General features: G+C 44.7%; 1 long non-coding RNA gene across 1 annotated transcript; it reads right to left on the bottom strand.

Annotated features, from left to right (window-relative positions):
- Window positions 1-6,692: 6,692 nt before the first annotated feature.
- Window positions 6,693-9,125, bottom strand: LOC111543268. The gene is made up of 3 exons (XR_002731797.2): window positions 8,435-9,125; window positions 8,166-8,234; window positions 6,693-6,995 (listed from the first exon to the last, which is right to left on the bottom strand). It is a non-coding gene; the product is annotated as an uncharacterized LOC111543268 (long non-coding RNA).
- Between the last annotated feature and the right edge of the window lie 1,090 nt (window positions 9,126-10,215).

Here is a 10,215-nt window from a genome sequence, read left to right as displayed (position 1 = left end):
ATTCTTCCCACCCAATGCTCTTAGCAGCCACAACCAAAGGGTCAGAGGTGACCCTTACAATGAACCCAATTTGCCATCCCTCAATTAGATGTTTAAGATTCCTTTCCACTTTAATATCCTATGATGCAAATCTAAGCAAGCCTGCTTGTTTGGCCACATGGAGGTACATGTTCCTGCAAAATCAACCCCAAGAAATCCTACTGCTCACAGGTAAACAGGTAACCCCTGCTTCCATAGCAGAGGCAGTCACTAGTAACACTTGCTTCAACTGGGACAAATATTTTTCACCCGGAAACTAATTCAAGACTACCTTTTTCAGGCTCTTTTGAAGGCTGCTAGAATTGGTCCCTTGAGTAAGCTGAGTGTTGTGGTGCCCCTCAGTTCCCATACCATAGAAACTTGAACCTCGTTCGTTCATTAATACACTAGCCCTAAGGCTTAAAAACAGTCTGACCTGGCTTGGAGACTTTAGATCACTCTCTATCTTCTGACCAATAAGAATGAGCTTCTAGGGCAGGCATGGTGGCTCACGCCTGTAATACCAGCACTTTGGGAGGCCAAGGCTGGCAGATCACTTCAGGTCAGGAGTTGAGGTCAGGATCAGCCGGGCCAAGCCCATCTCTACAAAAAATACAAAAATTAGCCAGGCATGGTAGCGCACGCCTGTAATCCTAGCTAGCTGCTGAGGGAGGCTGAGGCACAGGAATCGCTTGAACCCGGGACGCAGAGGTCACAGTGAACCAAGATCACACCACTGCACTCTAGCCTGGGCAACAGAGTGAGACTCCGTTTCAGAAAAAAACGAAAAATGAAAAAACAAAAGAAGAGGGAGTTTCTGAGGTCCCTGATTTGGTTATGGTCTTCTGGCTCTTGAGTCCTTCAGCTTCACCCCTCCTCAGGCATTTGTTCCTGACTTGTCCCTGACGCCTTTCTGTGTCTCCTGTCTAAGCTTTCTTGCTCCCCAGGCCTGATGGGATTTGAATGCTCATTTTCGTACAATGTGCACTCACCCCTCAGAACATGTTCTCTTCCAGCCACTCCAGGTAACAAATCCAGTAAAATCCACCCTGAAGTCAGGAACACTCCCCACCAGCAGGCCCATGAGATGGGCATTTCTGCTGAGGAAGAAAAATACACAAATATCCAGACATAGAAGAAGACCACAAAGGATGCCCAAACCCCTATGGAGAAATGTGGCATTGCCTCAACTTTCTCCCAAAACCACAAAGAGGAGTTTTTTAAATGACATAATCCCATAAGGTCAAAGAAAATTGGAGAAGTACAAACAGAGGAGAAAATCAACAACATTTTAGAAGCTGAAAGTGGATGAGCAGTGACTGTCCTAGTTAGCCAGAGAATATGAGCTAAAAGAGAACTTTATGGCCTGGCGCGGTGGCTCACGCCTGTAATCCCAGCACTTTGGGAGGCCAAGGTGGGCGGATCATGAGGTCAGGAGATCAAGACCATCTTGGCTAACACGGTGAAACCCCATCTCTACTTAAAATACAAAAAATTAGCCGGGCGTGGTGGTGCGCGCCTGTAGTCCCAGCTACTTGGGAGGCTGAGGCAGGAGAATGGCATGAACCCAGGAGGCGGAGCTTGCAGTGAACCAAGATCGCAGCACTGCACTCCAGCCTGGGTGGCGAGCGAGACTCCGTCTCAAAAAAAAAGAGAACTTTATTACATGGACCCTATAACAGGAGACTTACAAACACCATGGAAAATGTCTCCAAATGTCTGTTCTTAAAAGTTGCAGAAACCTTGTTCAGATACTTGTCATCAAAATAACTTCCCTTTCAACCCAAACATCTTGATGTCACCGTCACTGACTACAATCTTTTTCTGACTCCATATCTCACAATGGCGGTGCCCTGGGGTAACTGGAGTACTTTAAATCCCTTTAAACTCCAGTGGCCCACTACCAAAGTCACCCAAATAAATACACGATGGAGGTGAAAATGGTGTGCTGGGTGTGCAAATACTGCTCAAGATAACTCTCCAGCCCTCCCACCCTCTACTTTAGTTAATTCTGAATACAATACAAACTCTCCCATACAAACTCTGGAGTAACCACTGGGGTCTCAGCCACTGGTTCTTCTTAATATTCCTCCTCAAGTTAGCATCATGGCCCCCTTTAAAAGTCATCCCCATGCCTATTCTGAGCAATCATTTCACCTGGGCCAGGGGTCTGGCTCTCAATAGAAGTGGAGGGTATACCAGTAATATTTATTTTTATGGAGGCTTTTCTGGAGTTATATTGAAGACAGTGCGGTCAGAGACATGCCTGCGAGCATTTGCTTTAATAGACATAGAGTTTAGGAAAGCTAGAGGCCCAGAAAGTTAATACATCCATTCGATGTAGTTTTTCTGCTGAGTGCGTGGATGCCAGTTAGAGAGTCTGAAATGGCCCGTGAGGGCACTTCTGAGTACACAGGAAGCCGTGCACATTTTGCTCCAGATATCTAGAAGTCAGAACTTATATTTATAGGGGGTAAAAGTCTTGACTCCAACTTGTCCTGAATTGCCCTGAGTTTATGTTGCACGACGTAATAAAAAGACCCAGAGCTTTGGATTTATGGATATGAGTGTGAAACCCAAATCTACCAATTTACCTGTGTGATCTTGCTTAATCATTCTGGACCTTGATTTCCTCAGCTGCAAAATAGAGGCAATAATAATACCGACCTTGCAAGGTTGTATCTAGGATTTTAAATAATATATGTAAAAATTTTTCAGTGCAATGCTAAGTACACAGGAGCCCCTCAGGAAGTGATGGATATTATTTTTTTTCTCACTTAGGCGAAGGCCCATTTCACTTCCAGATGGAAGTGAGTATTCCACAAGAACACTCAAGGTAGGGTAAGAATTTTCCTTTAAAAATACCTTTAAATCGGCCGGGCGCGGTGGCTCACGCCTGTAATCCCAGCACTTTGGGAGGCCGAGGCGGGCAGATCACAAGGTCAGGAGATTGAGACCATCCTGGCTAACACGGTGAAACCCCGTCTCTACTAAAACTACAAAAAATTAGCCGGGCACAGTGGCGGGCGCCTGTAATCTCAGCTACTCTGGAGGCTGAGGCAGGAGAATGGCGTGAACCCGGGAGGCGGAGCTTGCAGTGAGCGGAGATCCGGGCACTGCACTCCAGCCTGGGAGACAGAGCCAGACTCTGTCTCAAAAAAAAAAAAAAACCTTAAAATCATCTGACATGTTTGAGTAAGTTTTTTATTTAATTGAGGCCCCACAGTTCTGGGTTCTACAATGGAGAAAAGGAAAAACAGAAACAAAAACAAAAACAAAATGGTTTTAAGAGCAGGAGTTATCAATCAACTGCCTTCTCAAAACAGAGTCTCCAATTCCTAAGGAGATGAGTTCTTCACGGGACCAGCCAGGATGAATAGTATGCAAAGTGCTCCAACTGAAGGGGTCAACCTGTGATTCTCAGGCTTCATAGAAAAAACCCAAACAATTAATTCGGAATTGCTGGAAATGGGGAATATTTTTAAGAGCTCTCCAGTGACCCTAGCGTACAACCAGTATGAAAAGCCACCAACCTCTTTTTAAAAAATGACCTATTGGATGGAGTATAAGGATTTTACTCATTTAAATATTTGAAATCTCTTCCAAACACAATCACCTGAGTTTCAGCATAGTTGCTGCTGTATCACTTTCTGAGAAGTGGACCACGGTCTAATGCAAGAGCCTGTAGGCCAAAGTCATGAAGTTCTGACATGAAGTCATCTGCCTAAGCAGAGTTGCCTCAGGTTATCTGAGCCAAAAGGAGGTAACATCAAGCCCAAAAGAAGAGGCAGGTCTGCAGCTGAAGAAGCAGGTAATCTAAAGTTTCAAAAAGGAGATAAGGCAGAAGCAGAGAGAAAATTTGGAAGTAGGGCTGGTTTGACCGCAAGACATGAAAATGCAGAACGAGGTAGCCACAGAATAACTCTTGTGGGCAGCACACACACGCCACATTAAATGCAGCCTGGGTCAGGTGTGGTGGCTCATACCTGTAATCCCAGCACTTTGGGAGGCCAACGCAAGTGGACCACTTGCACCCAGGAGTTCAAGACCAGCCGAGGCAATATAGTGAAACCCCATCTCTACAAAAAAAAATATAAAAAATTAGCTGAGTGTGGTGGCATGGGCCTGTAGTCTCAACCACTCAGGAAGCTGAGGTGGGAGGATTGCTTGTGTGGGGAGATCAAGGCTGCAATAAGCTGTGATCACACCACTGTACTCCAGTGTGTGTGACAGAGTAAGGCTGGAGTGCAGTCTCAAAAAACAAAACAAAACAAAAAACCTGCAGCCTGCACCGCTCCTACTGGTAGGCTTGCTCTGAGCTCAGCACTTCAAGCAGGTGATAACGCTATGAGGTTGATTTTTAATTGGTAGGTGTGGTGGTTGTACTTCTTCGGAGTAAAAATGCACTTCCTTACCCCCTTTGAAGTGAGATGTGGACCACTGATTTGATATGGCCAAGAAAGTGTGACCGAAAATGACCTGGACACTTCCAATGGGAGCTTCAAAAGCCAGGGCACAATTTATCACTGATCCTTTTCCTGTTTCAGTCATCATCGAAGCCCAGGTCAGGATGGAACTCCCACCAGCCTGGATTGCTGATTAAGGATGCTCCACGTTAGAGCAAAAAAGTAAGTTGTTGTGTGAAACCACAGACATTTGGAGGTGATTTCTTATTGCAACATAACTAGTCTCTATTGACGGATACTCCGTGGCGTGAGATTGCTAATGGGATTTTTCTAGCTCAGAGTTTCTCAATTTTGGTAGGATTGAGGTTTGGGGTTAGTTAATGCTTTCCTGTGGGGACTGTCCTGTGCATTGCAGGATGTTGAGTGGCCTCCCAAGCCTCTACCCACTAGACACCAGCGGCACCCCACCCCAGGTTGTGACCACCAAAAATGTCTCCACAGTGTGATTTCACTTATTTGAGTGACCTAGAGTAGTGAAAATCATGGAGACAGAAAGTCAAATGATGGTTGTCAGGGGCTAGGAGAGGAGGGAAATGGGGAATTAGTGTTTAATGGGTACAGAGTTTCAGTTTTGCAAAATGAAAAGAGTTCTACAGATGGATGGTGGTGATGGTTGCACACCCATGTGAAGGTGCTTAGTGCCACTGAACTATACACATGAAAATGGTTCAAATGGCTAATTTTATGTTATGTGCTTTGCCACAATTTTTGAAAATGGAAAAAAAAAATGTCTCTAGACATTGCCAACATCTCCTGGAAAGCAAAATCGCCCCAGTTGAGAACTAGTGTTCTAGCTGTAGCGCAACACACTGAATTGTATAATATGTGTGAAAACATGGGCTTTGGGCTCAGCCCTGATTTTTGCCATTGAGCGTTGGAATATCATCTCTCCTAAAATATTTTTTATCCACTCGGATTTTAGGCCAGGATCAACAGGACAATTGCGCGGTTTGATCTAGAAAAAGCCCCTGTCTATGGACCCAAAACTCGTGTGTTATGAATACACTCTAAAAACTCTTACACTGTTTTAAGCCTTCCATCTGATAAACAGAGTGCAGTAGAGATTCCATTTAGGATAATTTTTCCTGAAACCTACTTGTTTTTCATGCTGATTCTACAGTTAAGGGGCCTGGTCTTAAAATGTGTTGAAGCAAAAGAATGGGAAGAGCCAAGGGAGACATCTGGGAGTTTCCAAATGACAGAATTGCAAACCTGCTGGGCAGTCCTCTGCTGAGGAAGAGGTAACTTACACTCTGAATGCATCTTGAGGAGTATTCTCCACACCTGAGGAATAAATTAAGGCTAACATGGGGGCCTAAATGGTGATTGGCTCTGCTCTTGATGAATTGAATTCCATGCTGGGACTGAGGCAGCAGAGGGCTTCTTATACCCACCTCCAGCACCATCACCCTGCCTACGTCATCTCAGAGAATCCTCTTTCTATCTCAGTATTGGGCCTACATTCTTATGCTTCAGCCCTTTTCCATAATGACCACTCCAGATTGTCACACTCTAGAACCATCACATAGAGGGCGGCATTACTGCTATGTGGACACTTCATTTCAAAGCGAGGGGCCAGCTCACATGATTTTCAGGGTTCCTCTCTGACCTTCTAAAACATTCTCCAGGTTGAGGCTGAAACTGCTCCCCCAAAGCCCCATAATAGGCATGAACAGATTATCCTCCTCTTCTTGGTTCCCATGGCTAGAATCCTTAACTAATCCTCTCCCCACAAAGTAGGGTTGATTTCACAAGCTGTTATTTCAGCTGCTCGCTCTGCCATCTGCTCTTGATTTGCTTGGTGAACACCTCCAGCATGCTCAGAGCTGCACTGTCACGCTGCACCCCACTCAGCCCCCCACCCTCAAACACATCTGCATTTGCACACCCCTCCCACGCCCCAGTTCTGCCCACAGTCGATCCATCCATCTGCGCTCTAGGCCCCAGCCCTGTGGGAGCTTTCGCTATCAATTACTTGCACTTAGTTCAGAATCTTTAGCCTCTCCATGTCCATGGCTATTTCATTTATTCAATGTAGTAACATGTTTAAACCTCTCCCATCCTGGAAAAAAAAAAGCTGGCCTACATTTAACCCTATCTCCCTCTCTAGCTTAAAGTAATCTGTAATCTTCCTCGCCATTTATTTACCCCATGTCCCAGGTTGAACAGTATCCACATCCCCCCCAAAATTCATGTTCTTCCTAGGAATCTTAGAATGTGACTTTATTTGGAAACAGGGTTGTTGCTGATGTAATTAGTTAGGAGGTCCCTTAATCTACTATGACGAGTGTCCTCAGAAGAAGAGGAGAGGGAATGCAGACGTGCACACAGAGAGGAGGCCATGTGATGATGGGGGCGGAAACTGGGCTGATGCATCTATGAGCCAAGGAATGTCAGGGCTTGCAGGAAACTCCAGAAGCGAATGGAAAGGCATGGAATAGATCCTTCCTAGCATCTTCAGAGAGAGTGTGGTGCTGCCAACACCTTGTTTTGAATTTCTAACCTCCAAAACTGTGAGAGAATAAATTTCTGTTGTTTTAACAAGACACCTAGTTTCTGGTGTTTTGTGACAGCAGACCTAGAAACTGAATATACCCCTTAAACCACCATGATTTTCCTTTTGGTTCCAAAGATTCTTTCATGTATGACCTGTGAGAGCCAAATCCAGTCTTTACTTGGCCTCTCTGGAGCACATGCGACTCATTTATTCCTTATTGATGCTTCTCCCCCACATCCTTCTTGGCCTTCTTCATTGCTTCCTAATCTCACAGCCATCTACTGCATGGTGGAGCTCCTGGGTTCGTCACCACCTCTTCCCACTCTGTTCGTGCTCCACTGCAATCTTGTCCAAATACTGGCTCTCCTCCCACCCCCACGCTGATGACTCCACAAGCCTCTGGCCCAAGCCTCTCTCCTGAGATCTACTTTGAGCTCCCCACTGCCTCCTGGACATTTCCACCTAGAACTTGTACAAGCACCTCAAAACCTACATGGCTAATATGGAAGTCGTGGTCTAGAAGCTTCCTTCCCAAATAAACCTGCTTTTCCTCCGTAAGCTGCGTGTCTATGAGAGGCTTCACATTCACACAGGGCATAAGCCAGACACCTGGCATCTTCTTGGGCTTCTCCTCTGCACCTTTTGCCGTGGTCACTGAGGCCAAAGGACTCTGCCCATAAGGGTTTGGGGAATGTATCCTCTGCATCCCTGCTGCAGCTGCTTTAGCTCAACCTCTCACCACTTCTTGTGACTAGTGGAGACCTCCACTACAGCTGACTTTTATGCTGCTCTGGGAGCACTTTCTTATACCACCTTGTTTTAAGCCACTCTCCTGTTTCAAATGCTTCAGGGGTTCCTGGTTGCCTACAGGAGGATGTCCTTAGCATTCCTCCACTTGGAATTCCTCCACTACAAGGCCTTGTAGCATCTGGCTTTCAGGAGCTTAGAGTGAAGGGGCTCTGCTTTCAACTCCAGGACCTACCACATACTTGTGTGGCCCTGTGCAATGTACTTACTCTCTCTGTGCCTCAGATTCCTCACCTGAAAATGGGGATAATAATAGTACCTACCTCATAGGGTTGTTGCAATGATTAAATGGGCAAATATGTTCAGAGTACCTGGAACTGTGTCCAGCATGTGGTAACTGGGCACTAAATATTAACTGCTGTTGCTATAAGTATTACCTTTCCCCTCTGATTTCTGTACAGCTTTCCATGTGCGTTGTTTTCCAGTCAATCAGAACACTCTTCCATCTTGGAAGAAAAGAAAAAACAGTCCTACCTGTGTTCCCCTGGCTCTTGGCCTTGACACACACTGTCTGGAATACCTTTCCCACCACCTCTCATCCCACGCTCCTTATGAACATACTTTGACTCATCTTTTCTAACCTAAGTACCCTCCTCTGCCATCAGGCATGCTCTTCATTGAGCCTTCCTAAGGCCCTTGTGCTCACCTCTATTGGAGCACAGATCACACTGCATTATAAAAGACCATCTCCTCTCTCTCTGTCCATCTTTCAGAGTTTGCCATATTGATCTTAGTGATGTCAGCATGTGGCACTCAGCTGGACAAAGAAGTAGGCTCAATAAAGGCTTGTAGAATTAAGCAGAGAATTGTATAAAGGCATAAAATAGAAATGAGGTACAAATATGTCCCAGGATGCCTGGGATAGTCCTGGTTTAGGCCATGGTCCTGATATATTTACTAACAACACCCTCTTTCACTGTCAAAAGTGTCTCCTTTAGACAATACATCATAAGGTCACTTGAGGTATTCGAGCTGTGATTCTCACCCTATCAGGCCCAATTTTCTCTTTGTTGAATAGCTATTTTAGAATATCCTATGCACTATCTTTAAATGGAAGTGATAGGCAATAGAAACTGCCAATAACAGAATTTCCAAAAAATCAATGTAATACCCTAAATAGAATGCCAAATGGAAAATGAAGGAGATTTTTTAAAAGTAGCTTAAACTAAAATTATATATGCAGCATTTTGATATATAAATGCTTAGGTAAGTGACTTACACTTCTGGCCAAGATGGAGTAACAGAAACCAAAATTACTTTCTGACCTAAAGCAACAAAAATACTGGACAAAATATACAAAACTATGGCCCTCAAGCAACAAAGGGAATCAATCACTGGAATCAAGGGTCAAAGGACAGTGACCCTCAAGAGATGAGAAACAAAGGAGGCCAGCCCCACAACTGACCTCCCCATCACCTTATAAAAGTTTCCAGGCCACAGCACAGGAAGGAAGAATGCAGATGGAGCTCAGAGGTCTTCCTGAGTTGAGAAGACAGAACTGTGAATCTGGGAAGGCCAACATGGCTAGAATTCATAGGGCAGAATATTGAGGAGGAGAAGGCTGTACAGAGAGAGAGCTCTGGAAATCTGAAGAGAATACTTACCCTCCTTGACTATTTAACAGAGTAGTGATCAGAGTATGCAGGTAAGAAAACTGCCTAAAAGGCCAGGCGCAGTGGCTCACACCTGTAATCCCAGCACTTTGGGAGTCCGAGGTGGGTGGATCACAAGGTCAGGAAATCAAAACCATCCTGGCCAACATGGTGAAATCCCATCTCCACTAAAAATACAAAAATTAGCCGGGTGTGGTGACACGCACCTGTAGTCCCAACTACTTAGGAGGCTGAGGCAGGAGAATCGCTTGAACCCGGGAGGTGGAGGTTACAGTGAGCCGAGATCATGCAAAGCCTGGGCAACAGAGCAAGACTCGGTCTCAGAAAAAAAAACAAAAAAAGAAAAAGTAAAAGAAAAAGGAAAACTGCCTGAGAATAGAAAAAGAATCATCCACAAAGATTAAAGAGATTAGAGGATTCCCAATGCTCACAGGGGGCCAGAAACAGTCCCTGTTAACATCAGTCAGAACAGAAAAATCTCAAAATTCATTAAGATAGAGTACTTAGAAGGGTTCTGCCTCAGTTGTGAGCAAAACAACCCTAGATCAAATACTATTCTTATCACCTATCAAAGTTTACGGGCAAGATCTGGAAGTCTCAACTTCCAAGTAGCTTAACTGTGTGACAGAACAAAGCTCAGGAATATTTATAGAAATATAAAAACATGCAAGCAGCCAATAAGGTAAAATTGGTTAGCTCTGTCATCTAATCAAAAATCATCAGGGATGTGAAGAGGCGAAAAATATGACACATAATGAGGATAAAAATCAATGATAGAATTAGTAGATAGGATAATAAAATTAGCAGATAAGTA

The sequence above is a fragment of the Piliocolobus tephrosceles genome, chromosome 14 (genome assembly GCF_002776525.5).
Source record: "Piliocolobus tephrosceles isolate RC106 chromosome 14, ASM277652v3, whole genome shotgun sequence".
In the NCBI taxonomy this organism is placed as follows: domain Eukaryota; kingdom Metazoa; phylum Chordata; class Mammalia; order Primates; family Cercopithecidae; genus Piliocolobus; species Piliocolobus tephrosceles.
The sequence above is the reverse complement of the archived record's forward strand: the minus strand, read 5'-3'. Positions and strand labels throughout refer to the sequence as shown.